This window comes from Crocuta crocuta, unplaced genomic scaffold (assembly GCF_008692635.1).
Source record: "Crocuta crocuta isolate KB4526 unplaced genomic scaffold, BGI_CrCroc_1.0 scaffold95, whole genome shotgun sequence".
Taxonomy (NCBI): domain Eukaryota; kingdom Metazoa; phylum Chordata; class Mammalia; order Carnivora; family Hyaenidae; genus Crocuta; species Crocuta crocuta.
The window spans coordinates 11,777,039-11,798,374 of NW_027530971.1; the positions used below are offsets into that span (position 1 = coordinate 11,777,039).

The following is a 21,336-nucleotide window of genomic DNA, read 5'->3' on the forward strand; positions in this document are numbered from 1 at the left end:
ATGTAGATGGCTTGCCCAAGAGCCACAGATAATCAGTATTCTTGGTTTCCTGACCTGCTTGATTCCCCACCAGCCCCCCCAGGCAATACATTGCCTCTCCCTTGGAGAATAAAGTTCAAATTTGTTGGCCTCATTTCCAAGACTCTCAACGGTCTAAACATGTTCAGAACCATTCTTCCTCTGTATCATAGCCTAAAAGCTGCTTCTTCTATGAAACCTTCTACTCTTTTCAATCATGGTTAATTCTTCCTTTTTTATTGGTTCTTACTACATTGCAGTAACTAGTTACAGCAATTATCACAGTCTAGAAGGTTTAAATTACGACAGTGCTTCTTTGACTTCTCAACTCCTAACAGAAGTAGCCAAAGCTATACAATAAAAGCATTAAATAGGAGAGACCATGATCTAGGGCTTTACCTCCCTGACCAGTATGATTTCTATTATGCAGAATCTTTAGATGTCCTGTCGGAGGCCGTGCCCGGCTCCAACAGGTCCAGGGGTCCCTGAAGGATGGATGGTGTCAGCGAAAGAGANCCTGATTCTTTCAGGATACACTGAGTGTGGACTCAAGTAATAAGATTTCTGCAAGAGTAATAAAAATAATTCCTGCTATAATCATTTACCTCATCTTGCCTAAAAACATTGAACCAAAGGTAATCAGTATAGTTAAAGGGAAACATAATCTCCTCTTATAAACTTTGAAGTGTCAATCCATCAAGCTCCAGGAGGTATTTCCACCAAATTTGACGACTGGAAGAGATTCAATAAACAAATATGACAACAAAAACAGCTATCATAACTCAGGATTGAGAGCAGACTTTTCAGCTGGTTTTATATCAACCCTCATTGTATTATTTTTGATGAGAACTTAACAATTCTGACTATTTGCTCCTGCCTAGTCAGCCCCATTTAGGAGTAAGGGTCTTAATGAGCTTCCAACCAGTGGTTTTGCCCCATCAGAACCAGGGAAGACAGGGTAACTCCCAAATAAGCCAAGCTATTGAGTCTGGACCTCAAACTCTATCCCAAGCAAGTGGACTTTAAAATAATGATATTTTCCAAAGTCTGGAATCTTTTCTGACTTCAAACATCCATTTCTTCTTTTTTTTAACCTACTAAACACTTACCACGTGCCACTCACTCCACAAAGCTTTGAACTACATTATTTCATTTAACACTTATGCTAGTGAGGTAGGCATTAATTAGGGACTTGTGACATCAATCTGTGAACTACACTGTCTGCCCCTGGAGTCCACACTCTTGATCACAGGTTTGGACATTAACCATGAACTCCAGCTGGCTTGGCCTAACCAGTGACTTTTGTTTGTTCTTAATGAACCTGGTTTTCTTCGCTAATCTAAGGAGCCTCATCTGAGTCTATTTCACAACACTCAGACTCCCCAGAATTTGGACTCTTCTATCTACTCTCGTCAAGACTCTTGATAATTTTCCTCTTCAGAGATGAATGTCACCTGCAGCATAAACCAAGATTTCATTGTTCATGTGAGTGCTATTATATAGACTCTTCTCCATCTGTGTCCCCAGACTCACCTCACCCCACAGCCCACATCATATCTTATTTCCCTTTATCAGTCTCTCTGCTATTTTATGCTAGCATGGGTGTGCCCGGTAAAGGTATTTGAAAATCTGGACTAGGTCAGTTTACAATATTGTCTTTATTTATTTTGGGGGGATGATATTATCTGAACCTTCTCCCCCTCCTATGAGAATCTAGACTTGTAAATAAGCTGGTGGATAGCATGGTCCTACCTGAAAATGACAAGGTCCACCAAAACCCACGAGAAGGGGATACTGCAATGCTAATCAGACAGAGACATTTATCAAAGTGGTTACAAACATTGGCTCAGGACTCAGATTACCTGGGTTCAAAGCCAGGTCCCAGCATTCATCACTTGTCTACCTCGGCAGCTCATATTATCACTAGAATTCTTATCTGCAAATTCAAGATTACAACATCTCACAAGATTGTTTGAAGAATATGATGAGTTATATCTTGTATGATACCTCATATGCTTGCCTGACACAAGCAAGCCCTTCACCATCTTTACTGTACATGTTATAGGAGCAGATGTGAAAAGTCAGGGTCCAAGAATCAGAAGGCTTAACAACCGAGGGAACAAGGGTTGAGCATGTAAGTGGGGCACAGGAACACCTTCTTGCCCATAGTTGTATTTTCTGTTTAATTCTCAAAAGATGTGTGGAAGAATTGTCTTCATTTAGGGGCCAGAGATGAGGTGGTAACCATCTTAAATACTTTGTGTCTCCAGATTATGTTGATCAAACAAACAGCAGCAACAACAGAAAAACAAGCACTTCTCTTGAATAATTTGGAATATTGAGATAAGAGGAGGTCAAGGAAGAGAAGGATATTTTGTTCAAACATTTTCTTACTTATTGTTTAGGAAGGAATCGATTTCCTAAAATTAATATTTGCAGAAAAACAGGGTTTTTAATTAATATAATATTTGAAGCATGCAAAGGGATGAAATGTGTAAGTTATGAAATAAAATAATAAAAGATAAACTTCTTAATCTACTCCTAACCTAAGACTCTGATAGTATCTATAGCACCATCTAAGAACCTGAATGTGTCCCATTCAGATCCCTTTTCCCTACTTCCTCCCCAGAGGTAACTTCTCTCCTGAATGGCACATTTATAATTTTCTTATATTTTTCAAAACAGAGGTTAAAAAATTAATGTCTATTTATTTTTGAGAAAAAGAGACAGACAGACAGAGCATGAGTGGGAGAGGGGGAGAGAGAGAGAGAGAGAGGAAGACACAGAATCTGAAGCAGGCTCCAGGTTCTGAGCTGTCAGCACAGAGCCTGATGCAGGCCTTGAACTCACAAGCTGTGAGATCATGACCTGAGCCAAAGTCGGACGCTTAACCGACTGAGCCACAGAGGTGCCCCTCAAAATAGAGATTTACCACTTATGTATATGCCCCAAGACTTTTATTTACTTTGCTTAGTTTTTATAAAATGCTATTATATTAAAGGTGGTCTTCTGCAACTTGTTTTTATTTGGATTCAATATGTTATATTTAAATATCTATCTATATTGAGTATAGCTATAATTTATTCATTTTAAGCGCTGTATAATATTCCACTGTATGGACCCATGTAAAAAAATGTGTGTGGCAACTTGGCATCTAACAGCACAGCTTCATTTTTTTTCATCCCAGCCACATTTTTCCCATGACTCAAATTTATTTGCTTTTTTGCTTTCAGACCTTTCCACCTCCAAACCAAATTTTATAATCAGCATCAGAGTTCTCTTCCTGATACAAATGTGAGAACCAGTAATGTCTCCCCCCTTCAAGGCCTCAGTGGTTTTCCTGGTGCTCCTAACACAAACCCAAAGTTGCCTATCCTGCCGTCCTGGCCCCTCACAGCCTCGCTGCCACGTTCCTTTTTAGTCTCACCTCCAACCATAAATCCTCCCCTTCTCGCCTTCTTCTGCCCTACCCCTTCTTTGCTCAGGCCACACAGGAGCTTTCTCACTTCCCAAATCAGCTGCAATTTTATCTTTGCGCCTGTAATTCCCTTTGCCAAGAATGACTTTTTTCTTTGTTGAGACAATGGAATACTAAGTATCATTCAAGACCTGGCTTTATTTATTTATTTTTAAATGTTTTATTTGTTTTTGAGAGACCGAATGCAAACGGGGAAGGGGCAGAGAGAGAGAGAGGAAGGCACAGAATCCGAAGCAGGCTCCACGCTCTGAGCTGTCAGCACAGAGCCGGATGCGGGGCTCAAACTCATGAGCAGTGAGGTCATGACATGAGCCGAAGTTGGACGCTTAACAGACTGAGCCACCCAGGCGCCCCTCAGGACCTGGCTTTAAAGTTACCTCTTCTGTAAAGTCTTCTTAGAACCCAGGAAAACACAACTAGTTATTCCCTGCAGTGTGCACCCATAATAATTAGTAAATTGTTTTTACTTGTTAATGTCTGTCTTTTTCATAAGAGTGAATAAGCATATCACTCTTTGTGGACGTAAAACCCCATCAGATTAAGGACCATAGACTTTTTATTGTTGAATCCTCCCACAACACTGCTATCCTTCCTTCTCCTACCCCATGGCCCCCATCTCAGTAGCAAATTGGGGGCCCTGTACACAGGAAGGGGCTACTAGACGTTTGCCAGACTGACTAGAGCAAAGAGCCCTGAAACTCCTTCCCAAGGGCTGTGTTTAGAAATCGCTATGATCTTTTCCGATGACTGCATAGCAAATTGGATTTACCTTTTCAATTTTGCATTATTCTTATGTTACTGGGATTATGATGAATAATAAGATAATAACAGCAATTAGCCTCTGGATGACTAATGGTCCCTTAAATTGATTTTGAACAATCAATTTGAACATCTTCCCGTGGCCAAATTAGAATAGGGCGGGCCAGAGTGTTCCATAAACATTCCAACGTTTTAAAATTATGTAAAATTACGTCCAATGAATACAGAGGGAGGTATAGGAACTCCCTAGGGTTTAGCCATAGGAGTAGGGGCTATTTTATGATTTAAGCTCTGTTTCTGAAAAGCAGCAACCCAAAGGATCAATAGAGTTCGTCCCAAAAGTTTGTTTTTAAGTTAGTTGTTTAAAGTTTAGCGGCTACTTTCAACATGGAACTGGTATTATACATTTTGTTTCGGGTTCCCCCCTCCAATCCACCAAAACCTACTGAACCCATGGAGAGAATGACGTATACTTGATTTTAGCCATAGTTTGTCAGACAAAATCATTGAGGAGAAATACCTTCAAGGCCCAACGTGGCTCTCCTAAGAAATAGTCTCCCCACTGCAGTGGCTGCTGGAACCACACATGGACTACCTCATCACCATAGAAGTGGGCCTTACCTAACTCCAGGCTACTAGGGATGGAGTTTTCAGCTTATGTCCAAGAGGACCGTGGTAGGAGGAGGAAAGAGGTAGAAACGAGGGGAGGGAAGATGCTACTGTTTGGGTGCAGAGAGCTGTTATGGAGAGCATAGCTTCCTGCCGGTGAACTGTCTAGGTTCATCTTTACAATTTGCCAAAGTTTGGTTCTCCTTTTACTTTTTTTTCCCATAGACTTTGGAGATTTCTGCACATAGTGTCACAGTTTCTGTCACTCTAGCTTGGTTTTCCAGTCCTGAGCTTATTTTATTTTCCCAGGCCTGATCCAATGTAGGGATATGTAGCCTTTTATTAGGAAGCTAGAGAAAAGTGTCATAAAGTAGTTTTAATTTATTGCACAAAACAAGGGAGTAAGTTCTGAAGAAACATTAACAAATAAGCATAGCACTGATTAACAGATTAGGGTGAGAGACAGGCACAGACATCAAAATGCATAATGACAAGGTTTGTGTCAGCAAAGTGATATAAGAGCCTTGAGAAGTAATTAATTTTCTCAGATGGTGTTTGAAGACCCCATAGAGAAGAAGGCATTTGATCTGGGTTTTACGCGGTATCCAACCCAAATGTTCACTGAGCCTTCCTGATCCTTTAGCTATAGAGAAGATTGGTTTGGGTTTCAATTTTTGTACTCTTTAGAAGTTAAAAAAAAAAACCTCTCATGAAGTTTCTGAAAATGTCTGGGTAGAGCTATACTTTTGTAGCTGGAACTCATGGCTTCTCCCTTTATGAATTATCTTAGCATTACATATGTACATAGTACCCCTACTTGGAGAGTGCTCTGAGCTATGTCAACCTGGACCTTTATCTTCATTCTTCTTTCATACATACACACACACACACACACACACACACACCACTCATATATATCCACTTTTATGTACAGAATATTTTAGTAAAAAATTTGGGGAGCTAACAGGAGTTTTGCATTATAATAATGCAAATAACCTCAAACTGAGTTGGAGATGCTCTTGGTTATAAAAGTCCCTTTGGGGTGCCTGGCTGGCTCAATTGGTTAAGCATCCAACTCTTGATTTCAGCTCAGGTCATGATCTCATGGTTGTTGGGTTTGAGCCCTGTGTCAGGCTCTGCACTGACAGCATGGGGCCTGCTTGACATTCTCTGTCTCCCTGTCTCTCTCTCTTTCTCTTTCTCTCTCTGTCTCAAAAATAAACATTTAAATAATAATAATAAAATCCCTTTACTACTGAACGGGATTGTTCATGGCTGCTTCATCCTACAGAATATCTATAGCTTCATACCACTTCTTCCCTTCCCCATATCTTCTCCAGACCCTATTTCTCCCAGATGCCTTCAGGAACTTCTAAATCACAAGATACATAGAATAATTATGGTCATTGATCATACTAGAGTGAAAGATGTTCTAGTAAAAATGTGATTGTAAAATATTTAAAAGTGAGAATTAATATGTTTTGTACCTACCTAGGGACTCATCAAATTTCTTCCCTTGGTCCCTCAACCAGTCTGTTACACAGGATACATTCCTGAACAAAAGCCCACCCCTGTTTTTCATGGCACTACATTTATAGGATACTAAGGCATAAATGGATTTAGAACTAAGAAATAAAGTAAGATGCATGCATAATGAGTACCCACACACACACCCACAATCATCTAGAACTAGAGAAGATCCTATAGAATAGAGTAAGAGGAGAGAGGAAAAGGACTGGGGTGCCATCATCAGGAAGATTCTGTTTTGCCTGAGTATGGAGCACCTGCCACCAGTATGGGAAGGTGTGTGGACTGAGAACTATCCCAGAACTATTCTAGTAGTGAACACCATGCCCTACCTGTGAGGAAGAGTACGTGTGACTAACATCAGTAAATCTGAAAATGACCAACTGACAGCTGCTTGAACCCTGGTGTTTTAATATGTCCCCACTATAATTATCCTGTATGGACAGCTATCTTTGAAAAGCAGGATGATTACAAACTTGGGAAACAGAGACTAAGACCCTAGATGCCTCGGGCTGTGCTGGTGATGGGGAAGGAGAAAAACTCCTAGCATCATTCCCTGACCTCAGGTTACCCTCTGCCCACAATACACAGGTTAAGGTTGAGTATAGATTAACCAAGCCAAAGCACCCACTGAGTAATATAGTGGTGAAATATCTATTCCTTTGGATGTGGAGAGGGATCACATGAAGGGACAAAAGCAGAGAGGAATCAAACAATTCTGGTAGTTCCTGGACATGTTCTTTAGAAACAGATTTGTGAGTCAGATATCTAGAGCTGCAAAGGAAGACCTAGTCTCTTGATTGGGTTGAGGATATGAGATACAGGTGCACTGCTGATAATAAAGCCAGGATAAGGACTGCAGAATCCAGCAGCAGTGGTGGTGGTTAAGGGGAAGAGCCAAAATATCCAAAGAGGAATGACCTTCCCTTCCTCTTTCACATTCCTTTTGGCTTTCAGTATGCTTAGCAATTTCCTCACATATGCATTAGTCTCACTAGGTGTCACCTTTAAAATATTTATTTTAATGGGTGATTGAATGCCTACAATTTGCCAGGATATGCTATATGCTTTTGGGTGTGTTCTCATATATCTAATTTGATCTTCACTCTGACCATAGGACATTGATATTTTATTCCCATTTTGCAGATTAAAAAAAAAAAAAACAAATCAAAGCTTTGAGTTGATTTGCTTAAGGTCACAGAAGTAATAAACGTCAGAACCAGAATTTAAGCCTGGCCTTCTGATCCTGACTTCATGAGTCTTACTACAGCAGCAATATATTCCTAAAATATTAGATTCAAAATGAATGTTAGAAATTACTTCATCCAGGAATGACAGATATATTCTAAATGATGTGCCGACTCTAATTGTTCTAGGTTACCTGGAGTGTGTGCTGAGAAGAACATGGGAGCCTATCGCAGGCTCAGTGGGAAAAAGTGCCATGATTGATTCCTGATGTCTGCTACAGGCACCTATGCCAGGTACCTTCCAACCCTAACTTGGTTCTCTCCCACCATGTTACAGCTGGGAACATCGATGCTGGGAGATTTAAAAAGAATTGCCCAGAAACACACAGCATGGTGTTGGCAGAGATTCGCTAAGTCTCCCCCTCTCCTGACTCCATACCTGGTGCTCTTGGCTGAGCCCCGGACCTTACACCGGAGCTCTCATGGGAAACCAGCCAAATCACTCTTTCTTTGTGAATCTCTTTCTGACCTTGTTTTTCTGTTGCATATCAGTTATGCACATCATCTGAGGTAAAGTGCTTTGAAGAGGAATCCAATGTGAAATACTGGCTTGCAATTATCAATACAGTTACTCAGTCAAGGTTTCTCTTGAGGAATTGCTGGGAGGGACATGTTCCAAGTGATTGATGGGCACCAAGCTTTGGGGTTGGGACTGGTAAGCAAATGCAGGGCGGTCAAGAAATAACCAGAGCCAACTCAGCATTTACGAACTGGCTGGTGCTAAATTTTCCTGCACAATTTTGATCTGATCAGCTCAAAGCACTATAGAATGGTTCACTGGTGCAAGGAAAATGACTGAAGAAGTACTGTGTTTAAATTTAGGAGAAATAACCTGAAGACCATAGTCATTCACTGAAATGGCATCCATTTAATGATGAAGAGAATGTGCATATATGTAAAATGAAGTAGAAGTTTGAAAAATCTATCCTAGGTAATTCAAACAGAAAACTACTTTATAGTAGTACCTAACTCATGGGTTGTTGTGAAATTAAATGAGACAGTGCTCATAAATTATTTAGCTAGTGCCTGGCAAGCAATTATTGCTCAAAGAACAATAAACAATAATATATTTTTTTCATGAGAAAAGATTGTAGGGGTATATGTGTGTGCATGCATACACAAATGCCTATGTCTGTGTTTGTGTGTTGCCCTCTTTGAATCATCTACTTGACTAACTCGATTATCTTGTTTGTAGGCACCCTCTTTCCAATTCATTCTACATCTGTAAATGGAGAACACGCCCACTTTCAACTGGAGTGTCACATATTTCTTTCACTGAACACAGGCTCTTATTAAATCTCCTGCTGTTTATAAAACGTGACTAATTAGCATTATTAGATTAGAGTTTCTGTTCATGAAACTGACTCACAGAAAGGTTAAGTGATCAGCCCCAAGTCACACAGCTTCTGAATGTCTGGGCATTGATAAAAAAACAGTCTTTTCCTCTCAACTCAAACTGTTGTACACTCTCTCTTCTTTATGTTTATATTAAAATGATTCTGCTTCTCCAACTTCCCTTCCTTCCTTATCCCTTGTAGGGTTTTTTTTTCCATTTTTTACTCTAATCCAAATTAAAGCTACTTAGGAAATTTCTTTTATGTGTCCATTGTTGATCACTAGACTACAAATAAGGCTTTGTCCCTATTAGTGGCAAATGCTGACGGTTGCTACTCTCCACTTTTCCCGTTGACAGATTTTCTTGAAATCACCACTGCTCCCTCACATTACACAGGGGAAAATAACCCTATCCCAGACTCCCAAGAATACAGGAATATCCTCCAGGGTTACAGGATCTTTTCCAAACCCCTGGTGGATGCCTGTGGATAGTATCAAATTCTACATATACTATATATTTTTTCCTATATGTGCATACCTGTGATAAAGTTTATGAAGTAGACAAAGAGATTAACAACAATAACTAACAATGAAATGGAACAATTATGACAATAGACTGTAGTGAAAGTTATATGAATGTGCTCTCTCTCTCTCTCAAGATATCTCCTTGTACTGGACTCACTCTTCCTCTTGTAATGATATGAGATGATCAGATGCCTACCTGATGAGATGAAGTGAGGTGAATGACCCAGACACATGACATAGCGTTAGTCTTCTATTAACCTATATATCAGAAGGAGGATCATCTGCTTCCAGAACAGGGTTGACCACAGGTAACCAAAACCATCAAAAGTGAAACCACAGGTAAGGAAGGGGGAGGTGGGGGGGGACTTCTGTCAATTCAGAATACCAGGATGGTATTCTAGTGTCTAGTGGAGATCATGTGATTGTGCTTTACATAATGAGAGGAGGTCTACTCAGGCCTTCTGGGAAAAGTTTCTTTACCAAATAGATATTTATTTTCTTCTATTAGATGTTGGAGTACTGGATGGAAAGCTAAATTTGCCACTGCCTTGGTCCCAGAGGTAAGACTGTTTCTGGCATTCCAATACCAAACCCCTGGGTCTCCTGGTTTGTGAAGCAATTTCCCATGTGAGTTAGGATTTTCTCTAACTACGTGCTAGAGTGATCCTAACTGACAAGGCACTCTAAGGATGACCTGAAGTTCTTATTATGATAGAGTGTGTGGTCACTAGCACACCCTGTAGGGTCAGGCACAAAATGGCATATTGTCTCTACTCTTTGCTGCCTGTGCAATGCTTGCAATGCTGAACAATACTCTCTCCCTCCTTTCCTGCTTTATTGTTCTGAGAGCACACATGACCCTCTGATACACTATCCATTTTACTGTATACTTGTTTATGTATTGAATGTCTGTTGTTGGAGGAGGTAAATAAGAGGATGTGACATCGGGTTGAACCATAAGCTGGACCCAGGCAATCATGCTCTTCATCCCCCACTTCCCGACCCTCTCCCCTCTCTTCTTCCCACCCACTGTCTTGGGAAGTACATTCTTCCTATGGTTCCTACAATGGGAGCTGGTCCAAGAGCATAGCCTGGAGAGAGTAAGATGGCGTTGAGACCATCCAGAGAGTACAAATGACCGACTCCACATAAGGTTTTTACAAAAACTTTTAATATTTCGACAGGTGGGTTCAGAAATCTACCTGTCTTGTGGCTGCCCCAAACAACTTTGTAAGCAACTTCCCTTGCTTATCACTGCCACCTACGGATCTGAAGTGACTCCCTCTTTCCTTGATGGTTTTCCTTGTCCTCCATGTAAGTGGGCCTGTCTGCCAACCAATATCTGTCTTCTCCTTCTTTGTTGTAAGCTCCATGTAGGCAAGCATTTTTATCTGTATAGTTTGCTTCTAAATTCACAGACTCTGGCATATTGCAGAGGATTAATAAATGGTTGCTTAACAAATAAGTAAGTGAATAAATGGATTAATAAGACAGATGACAGCTAGGATTGTTGTGATGATAAATTTAGAAAACATATGTCAATATTTCAACACTGCCTGGACTACTATTATTAAAACAAATAAAGACACCCACTTTTTTTAGTATTGGCATGATATCTGTAACTAGCTCTAATATAAATATCTATTGAAAGTCATCTGTCATGCCAGTTACCCTCCAGTGATAATAAATGCTTGTTCTTTTAAGCAGCTAAGTTTGGGGGCTATTTGTTATGTAGCAGTAGGTAACTGATATACTTCCTCTGCTCCCTATCTTCCTCACCCTTTTCTCCATGCGCTGCGTTCCCTTCCATCATTCCCAGTTTTCATTCACCCAAGTGTTTATTTTTATTCAGTGCACATTCATATGTGCCACATACATGGAGGCTGTTGCGTTAGACAATCCAGGAGGATTTAAGTCATGTCAGGTTCTACATGCTCCAAGATGCTTCTTTGGACTTGTGCAAGGTACCCTGGACTCAGATTCCCACAGCACTCTTAGTCTGAACTCTGTAGCTTGGCATCAAGCTTTCCTGGACTGCACTCTGGCTGTTGCAACAATCAAGAACAGGAGACTAAACTTCTAGCATCCATGCATCCCTTCAAATAGTGTGGAATTTCCAAATTCCTCTGGGGGCATATCTGCACATGAATCTATCTGGTTATCTCTCAACTCATATTTCTCTTGCTCCAAACACTTTTCATATGCCAACAATTACATGTTTTGAATGTTTACTTTGTGCAACAATTTCACATGTATTATCTCATTTAACACATTACGACCCATTATGGAAGACATTATGATTGTAACCCTTTCATTGAAGGGAAAACAGAAGCTTAAATAATTTAACCAATGTAGGAATAGGTAGAACCAGAAACTGAGCCCAAGCAGTCAGACACCAAAGCTCGCAAGCTACGTTTGTACGCTGACTCCACGTTGTCATGTACTCCCACACTCCCTGAGACAGAATCTATTACATAGTAAAGAGAAGCAGCTTAGGAATGTGAAAGTTGAGAGTTTACTCATGGAGTCTTCTGTTAGTACCTGAGTGAATCTAGCCAGTCAATTAATTCACTGCATCTCAGTTGAATCATTTTTTTAAATGGGAAAATGTCTACCCTGTTTACTTCCTAGAATCATGTTGAGACTCAACACAAGATAATGTATGTGAAAGGATGTTGGAAATGATCATTCATGACATGCAAGTGAAGTATTTGATCATGCAATCAAAAATCTGTTTTGCATACTTTCTATGAGCAAGACCCTATTGGAAGAACTGGGGGCACAAGGCTTACATGGTGCCTCCTCTGCTAGCTTTTATAATCTGTGGAGAGGAGGTAGACTACAAACAAATAAAAGATAGCATAGTGTTAGAAAGGTATTCATGCTATCACAGCAATGATACATTAACAACAACAGCAACAAATAGATAAATGGGGAATCATCTTCCAGTTAAAAAAATAATAAAACAGCACATTCAAATGTTCTGAGGTGAGAGTACATCTAATGTGTTCTAGAATGGCAAAGAAGTCCATTGGCTGAATTAAAGTGAGCCAGAGGGAGAGTACTAGAAGCAAAATTAAGTTGAAAAAGACAGAGTAAGAGTCTGTTAGTCACCATATGGCCTTTGCTTCTCACTGTGAGTGAGACGGGTGTCCAGTCTGTAAATAACCTATGCCTTGGCCTCTCACTGTGAGTGAGATGGGTGTATATTGGCATGATATGATTGGATTTACCTTTTTAAGGGAATTCTCTGGATCCTGTATCAAAAGATGATGGTATCCTGGGTGAGGGTAGTAGAAGTGCACGGGTGCAGAGTGGTTGGGTTCTAGGCATACTTTGAAGACAGAGTAGACAAAATATGCTGACAGATAAGGCATGGAGGATACAAGACAGGGCTTGACAATCACCCGGGCATTGGGACTGAGCCGCTGGAAGGATGGAGTTTGTATTTACAGACATAAATAAGAGTGTGGGAGCAGATCTGCGGGGGTCACGATTGGGATATCAGTGATTGTTGATAGGCTGATTAGATATTCAAGAGGAGGTGCCTGGTGTTGGATCTAGGCCCTGGGGCTCAGGAGAGACATCTTGGCAGGAGTTGTAGATTCAAAAGCCATTATTGTAAATGGCATTTAAAACCATGGGCTAGGGGGAGGGGAAAAGGAGTGATGGGCATGGAGGAGGCACTTGTCGGGATGAGCACTGGGTGTTATATGGAAACCAACTTGACAATACACTATTGAATAAATAAATAAATAAATAAATAAAACCATGGGCTGGGTGTGCCTGGCTGGCTCAGTTGGCACATCATGCGACTCTTGATCGCTAGTCGTGAGTTCAAGCACCACACTGGGGATAGAGCTTACTTTAAAACAACAACAACAACAAACTCATAGACTGGATGAGATCACCAGGCATAGTTTAGCCAGAGGGGAAAAGGTGCCCTGGAACACCTAACATTTAGGAAAGAGTCCCCAGAAAAAGACACTGGGAGTGTTTGGTGACGGAGGAACAAAACTAAAGGCCATGCATCTTGAAACTAAGTGTAGGCAACATGTTTCGACAACAAGGAAGTGATAAGTAAAATGATGCCATTGAGTCAATTAAGATGAAAATGACAAATGGAATATTCACTTTAGCAACAGAGAGGTTAAGGGAACCTTGAAAAGACACGTAATGTTGTCATTATTATTAAATTCAATGAGTGGAAAGAATGCTGAATTTGGAGTCCTGACACTCAGGTTCAAGTAAGACATAATAAAGGAAGGAGATAAAAACATGAATGGTTTCCTCCCAGGGTGATTATCACGATCAAAAGATATGATGAAGTTAAACATACCCTGTGGAACAGGAAGGGAAATGCAAATGTCAACTCAAAAACATCAAGGTCAGGGGGCATACATGATCTTAAGTACCTGTAACACCTTTTATGCTCTTGAAGACTACTCAGCCACGTCCCAGCCCCACCCCTACCCCACCACACACAGGCACACACGCACACACAGATTCTCTCAATAATACTAGAGACTGAATATGTATCATGGAGCTCTAGAAGGTTTAAGAGTTAAGCCAGCCTGTTGCAGCTCTGGTGCTGCTGACATTACCAGACGGCATTAATTTAATTCCACTCAGTTATGCTTTTAAATTTGATTTGAGAAATGTGTCATAAAATGCTATTGAGAAGTGCGGTGCCGCATTCCTAAGCAGGCTTGGAGCCTGTGTCTGTTCTGGGAATCCTTGAGGAGAATGGATGAGTTCAGGTTGAGCCTATGGACTTGAGGGAGTTTACTCTTTGCTGGAGTCTGGTGACAGAGGTTTGCTGATCCTGGATTGCTCACTGTTGAGAGGAGATTAGGAGCAAAGTATAAATCCCTAGGAAGTAAGGAAAGGTCTTCCAAAAACCAAGTGAAAGTATAGGGACGATTGTAATTTTAACAAATAACAAGGATGGCTTAAAAGACGTTAGATATGAAACTGAGTTTATTTTAATGTACTTCAGCTTATTTTTCATACTGGGTCATCAGTTTGACTTCCTCAGTTTTCTTCTCTGGCCTCAGTTTCTCGGTGCTTAAACTAGAAGTAATAGACTAGATCAGAAGTCTTCAAAGGGAGGCAAAGCTTTCTCAAAGTGCATACACAGTGATCCACTGGTGTAAGGGTAGAAAATTCTGGACTTTCACTTATTTCTAGGGCATTTTTAAAAATCTGTACGTCTTATGTATGTTTTTGCATATAATATAAATAGCAAGTAAATAGTCTATAATGTTTGTGTATTCTCCCTCTCTCTCTCTCTCTCTCTCTATATATATATATATGTATGTATCTGTATCTATATACATATATACATATATATGTATCCCTCTCTCTCTTTCTCTCTCTATAGATATAGATAGATATAGATACAGATACACACACACACATATATACACACATACACTGGTTGACTGATTGATGGATATACTCTGATACAGACATGTAACCAAAATAATCTAAAGAGTGCCTGCCTGATTGATTACTGTTTTTTTATAGCTTTTTTTTTTTTTGGTAATGATTTTATGGTCCTGAAATGAGTTATTATGATCATTGTGATTATCTTAAAACCGTGAAATGGCAATCTGACTACTGAATTGAGTGCTCCGCTTTGTCTTTTTGCTGATTTTAAAAATAAGTACGTAACACCCTTTACCAGAAGCCGAGTGAAGTCTCAGTGAAGCATTGTCTCAGTTTCCATAGGCCAAGAATGTCTACAGTGAAACTTCATATGGAGTCCTCAGTGGTAGGTAGGAAGAGATTTTTAATGTAGTCCAGGATGTCTTAGCTGTAGGCCTAATTCTGTCACTAATTTGCTGTGAGAGCTTGAACTAGTCACTCCCCTCTCTGGGGCCCACAGTCCTGGTCTGCATTTGCAAATTTGGATGTGTCCAGATGCACATCTCAGCCCAAAGCTGGCTTCCCCATCCAGATCTTCTCTGACTCCTCTCTCAAAGGGCTGCTGCTTGCCCTGCCTGCAGTAACTCTTTATCATACATACTATTTTACTTTCTTCATAGAAGAGTAACTATCTGAAATGGTCTGTTTACTATTTTGTTCATATTGTCTGTCTCCCCTAACTAGAATGTGAGCTCCATGGAAACCACAGGGAACAGATGCAGATGTACCAGGAGGCAAATGAACTTTAAGCATTAGGACTCCAGGAGTTGTGTTAGCAATGTGAGCACATGGTTATGTGTGTTTTCTTTTCTCTTCTTCAGAATTTTCAAAAGGAAAGTATTGCATTACATAACTGATCAAAACTATCATTTCTTTTCACCCTGATTGTCCCTTGTTACAGTGGTGTGGGTCTTTTTGTATCCAGCTTAAGGGGATGTTAATGGGTATATGTTTGGTGGGGTTTGGTGGGGTTTGGTGGGGTATGCTATTGTGGTTTGTCATCCCTTCTGTGACTAGTTAAGTTACTGGTTGCAAGATTTCACAGGTTAGTAAGAGGCAGAGCTAAGATACTTGCCGATGTCTAGTACTAATGATCTTAGCATTTTGAGTCATCGCTTTTTTGTAAGTTTAGTGATCAATCAGCAGGTAACTGGTTGCAAAATTTGCAAGTATAATAATATAAATCCAGCCACTTGCCAGTATTTAACACTCATTCCAGACCTGCCTTTCTTGCTGTAAGACATAGTTCTGCTCTCATTACCCATTGTCCAGCTTGCTCACTGTACCCTTTTTGAATTATATTCTTGGCTCTATTAGATTGTCTTTTTCCATCATTTTCTTTGGTCAAAACTGTCTGGCCCAATCGAATCATTGTGTATTCTTATTCAGAGATTGTTGATTTGACATAAACTATAAACATCAACAGAGTTAGCATAAAAGTCATACTATGCCAATCTAATATGGACCTTGATCACAAACTCGTTCATGAGTATTATCAACACAAAGAATATTTAAGTTACATCACTGCATGAAAAGACTTGAAATTCTCAAAATGTCAATGCTTATAAAGAAATTTGATATCAGTCTTCTCAAAATGACATCAATGCTAAATATTTACCTACTAATTTTCAATAATGAATTGGGAAGAATAATTGGAATTTTTTGAAGTGTCAATTAAGAAAGGAAAATAGCACTGGGGGGGTAAAGTGAATTTCCTAATCTCTTGATAGAAAATGATATAAATACATCATCATATGAAAATATCAAAGTACACAGATAAAATGTAGACAGCATTATAAACGTATGGCATGTTGGTTATAAAGAAAAATCATGTTTTTCTGGCTTTTGTGAAATATATGTCAGTATTTCAGTATTATTATTTGTTAAAATTCTTTTCTAAGGTAAAGATATACTTTCAAGTCTACATTTTTATTCATTATTTCTGTATTCATTTCTTAAGGAGGCCCCAAGATTTTACAACCTACAGGGTCCACCCTGGCTGTGTTTTCTCTGAAGCTTGTATTCTCAGATTTTAGAACCAGGAGAGAGTCAACAAATGTTTGCAAGAATCACAAGATGTTTTCTAAGAGTACTTTTTCAACTTGATTTGCTATTTCTTTTGAGAACTGCATGATAGAAACTTTGACCTTTATTTCTTGGAGGCCATGGGGGATTGCTCCAAGGAGATCTGTTCCTGGTGAGGAGTACAGAATCCACTTTTAACAAGCACCCCAGTGCATGCATAAGCCACCCTCTATGATCCTCTGAAGTAGGCTCTGCAGCCTCCAAGGCCACCTCATGCACACAGAAGCCTCCTCTTACCATCTGAGCTTACTGGCTGAGGCACAGTTAGGGCTCACTATGGGTAGCTCATCCCTAAGGTCCTGGCTTCCAACAGTGAATCAGGTCATAAATTCCCTGTAGTCATGGCACTGCCCCCTTCAACTACCATTGCCGCCTCGCCCCCATCCCCAGCCTGGCTTGTCTCCTTTGCCCTGTAATCACAGATCACACACGTGTCCTCTCCTGATGATCTTGATATGTGACATGGGTATATTTTGCTCCAATATTTNATGATATAAATACATCATCATATGAAAATATCAAAGTACACAGATAAAATGTAGACAGCATTATAAAGGTATGGCATGTTGGTTATAAAGAAAAATCATGTTTTTCTGACTTTTGTGAAATATATGTCAGTATTTCAGTATTATTATTTGTTAAAATTCTTTTCTAAGGTAAAGATATACTTTCAAGTCTACATTTTTATTCATTATTTCTGTATTCATTTCTTAAGGAGGCCCCAAGATTTTACAACCTACAGGGTCCACCCTGGCTGTGTTTTCTCTGAAGCTTGTATTCTCAGATTTTAGAACCAGGAGAGAGTCAACAAATGTTTGCAAGAATCACAAGATGTTTTCTAAGAGTACTTTTTCAACTTGATTTGCTATTTCTTTTGAGAACTGCATGATAGAAACTTTGACCTTTATTTCTTGGAGGCCATGGGGGATTGCTCCAAGGAGATCTGTTCCTGGTGAGGAGTACAGAATCCACTTTTAACAAGCACCCCAGTGCATGCATAAGCCACCCTCTATGATCCTCTGAAGTAGGCTCTGCAGCCTCCAAGGCCACCTCATGCACACAGAAGCCTCCTCTTACCATCTGAGCTTACTGGCTGAGGCACAGTTAGGGCTCACTATGGGTAGCTCATCCCTAAGGTCCTGGCTTCCAACAGTGAATCAGGTCATAAATTCCCTGTAGTCATGGCACTGCCCCCTTCAACTACCATTGCCGCCTCGCCCCCATCCCCAGCCTGGCTTGTCTCCTTTGCCCTGTAATCACAGATCACACACGTGTCCTCTCCTGATGATCTTGATATGTGACATGGGTATATTTTGCTCCAATATTTGGCCGTTCAGTTGGGAGATATATAAGGATAGATTATCCCATTCACCTGTAGGCATAAAAATAACAAAAAGTAAAGCAAACCAAATATACATTTTTTTCCTTTTTGTCATCACTCCTTATGGAATAAGGTGCATACTCCTAAGCATGAAAATCAAGATTCTTTCTCATCTGGCTTCAGCCACCTGTCCTGTTGGATTTTAATTTACAAAGATCCAATGCTGGGAATGGTACCACCACTTTGCCACCATTGTAACTGTGTTTAGGATCTAGGTGCACATTAAGAAAAACAGTCTTTTCTGATCATTCTCTCAATTTCATGTGTTTTTCCCCTTTCTCACTACCTATGGTTATCTTAATCTCAATGGGTCATTGATTCCTCAATGGCCAAAAAAAAAAAAATTCCCATGGTCAACTATTGGGATTAGAGAAGAGCACTGTATCCAGCAGATACTCACTGGGAGTATCTTCATCTGTCCAGAGTCTTCATCTGTCCAGAGTTAGCACAATGACTTCTGTGACACAGTGTCTGACATATGAAAGAAGATAAAGAGTGAATATTAATTAAGGTATTAATATTAAGGAAAGTTATAATTATCTTCATCTTTTAACTCAAGAATGCCCCAATCAGTAATAATAATAACAATGGCAGTAATATTCATAGTGTCTTTTCTTTCAGGCAGGGACTGTGCTAAACACTTTTGAGAATGTTGTCTTAGGGGAACCTGGGTGGCTCAGTCAGTTAAGTGTCTGACTTTGGCTCAGGTCATGATCTCACCGGCATGAGTTCAAGCCCTGCATCAGGCTCTGTGCTGACAGCTCGGAGCCTAGAGCCTGCTTCAGATTCTGTGTCTCCCCACCTCTGTGTACCCCCCACCCCTCACTCACACTCTGTCTTTCTTTCTGTCTCAAAAATAAATAAACATTAAAAAAATTAAAAGAAGAGTGTTATCTTAAAATTGCAGGTTGTCTTTTTTTTAAATGTTTATTTATCTTCAGAGAGAGAGAGAGAGTGCAAGCAGGGGAGGAGCAGAGAGAAAGAGAGAGAATCCCAAGCAGGCTTGGCACTGTCAGCCCTGAGCCTGACACAGGGCTCAATCTCATGAACCAGGAGAATCATGACCTGAGCAGTGACCAAGAGTCCCACACTTAACTGACTGAGCCACCTCGGCACCCGGGCAGGTTTTCTCATAGTCTCCATTTTACAGATGATGAAAATGTGGTTTATCTATATGATGGAATACTACATGGCAATGAGAAAGAATGAAATCTGGCCTTGTGTAGCAACATGGATGGACCTTGACGGTGTTATGCTGAGCGAAATAAGTCAGGCAGAGAAGGACAAATACCATATATTTGCACATATAGGAGGATTAGGAAGAACTTAATGGAGGATCATGGGGGAGAAGAAGGCGGAAAATAGTTGGGGGGGCGGGAGGCACACCACGAGAGACTCTTGAATGCTGAGAACAAACTGAGGACTGATGGGTGTGGGAGGGGAGAGGGGGAGATGGGCATGGAGGAGGGCCCTTGTTGGGATGAGCTCTGGTTGTTATATGGAGACCAACTTGACAATAAACTATCTGTAAAAAAAAATAAAAAATTTAAAAAATTTAAAAAATAAAGAGACTAAATAAATCAAAATTACACAATTAATAGGGAGCAGAGGCAGGATTTGAACCCAATTTTAACCAATTGTAGCAGCAGTATATCCTGTTACTATATCTTGTTTCTCATTCAATTAGAGCAATTAATTATAATCAGATTTCTATTTATACTTTTCTTTCTCCTCCCCAAAAAAATCATCTTTGCCTTCATGTGCACCACATATTGTCCCCATCAAACTATCTTAAGAACTAGTTGAGAATTCTTTGCAGTTAATTTTTATTTTCTCTCTCTTTCTTTCCATCTTTGTCCTTCTGACACCAGTGGAGTTACATCTTCCTTGCAGTTTCCAATCTCAACTCGCAAAGAATAAGGCTCTGGGCTCTGCAGGCCGAGAAACTAACCTTGGCATAATGAATGACCTGCAGCTTCAGAATGCCTCCGGAATGCCAAATGACCATGGCTCCATGCCTCTGGAATGTGGAATGGCCCCTGCATTAGCCAGGTGACCCACAGCTGCACACCACTGGAATGAAAAATAGATTCTGGCTCAAAGAATACCAAATGCCTGCTCAAGGAAAAAGTAACGGATAAGCCTTCCTGCTGGGGAAGAAGAAATGGTAGTGATTGACATTGCTGCTATGAGATAACTATCTGTTAATACTAAAAACACCTTCATCTGAGTCATGGCAACTTCTGTGAACCGCCTGCTGAAAACTGTCTGACCCTCCCCAAATCAGAGAAACAGATCTCTTCCCGTGGGTAGAAATGTGCTCCCCCTATTTTATGCTTCCTATGCATTGCCTAAAAGAAGAAACGGAAATCTTGTTTCCAAAATTTATTTTCCCAGGGCATTAATTTGGACTTACAAAGCTTTGTAATCCCTTTAGACAGCATCGGCGTCTACAAAGTCCTGTTCAGAGAATGCAGTTCCCCAGTGAGGGCGCCTGAACCCTTCCTGGAAGTCCCCTGCAAAGGAGACAAGGTGTAGGGATATTTGCATCAATCATGCTCACTAACTGGGATTTTAATGTTTCTCTCTCCCCTTTTCTTCATCATCTTTTTTTTCTTCCCAGTGCCATTCCTCAGTGAATATTTCTTTCTCCCCCCGCCCCCCATTTCTCTTTTCCATTGCATTTCAATGCACTGGTTTTAAAAGGAGGATTTGCAAACTGAGTATTAAAACTCCAGGGCACTACATCTCCAAAATCTATAAGACGATAAAAAGATAAGAGGCCAAACCCACTGAAAGCTTCCCTCCTGGTGCCGTGGAACTTGCAGGCTGGTCTATAATACCCCTAAGCCAAAGCAATCTGCCCACCTCCTCCCCACCCCACCCTCCCTGCCTAATGCAGGCGGATAAACTTAGCATTAAAATCCCCACACTTTGGCAAA

At 40.3% G+C, this 21,336-nt stretch overlaps 1 long non-coding RNA gene across 1 annotated transcript; it reads left to right on the top strand.

Annotated features, from left to right (window-relative positions):
* Positions 1–7,790: 7,790 nt before the first annotated feature.
* On the top strand, positions 7,791–20,713 carry LOC144236193 (uncharacterized). Its single transcript, XR_013336441.1, has 4 exons — positions 7,791–7,872; positions 9,633–9,837; positions 10,007–10,058; positions 20,266–20,713. It is a non-coding gene; the product is annotated as an uncharacterized LOC144236193 (long non-coding RNA).
* Positions 20,714–21,336: the final 623 nt, after the last annotated feature.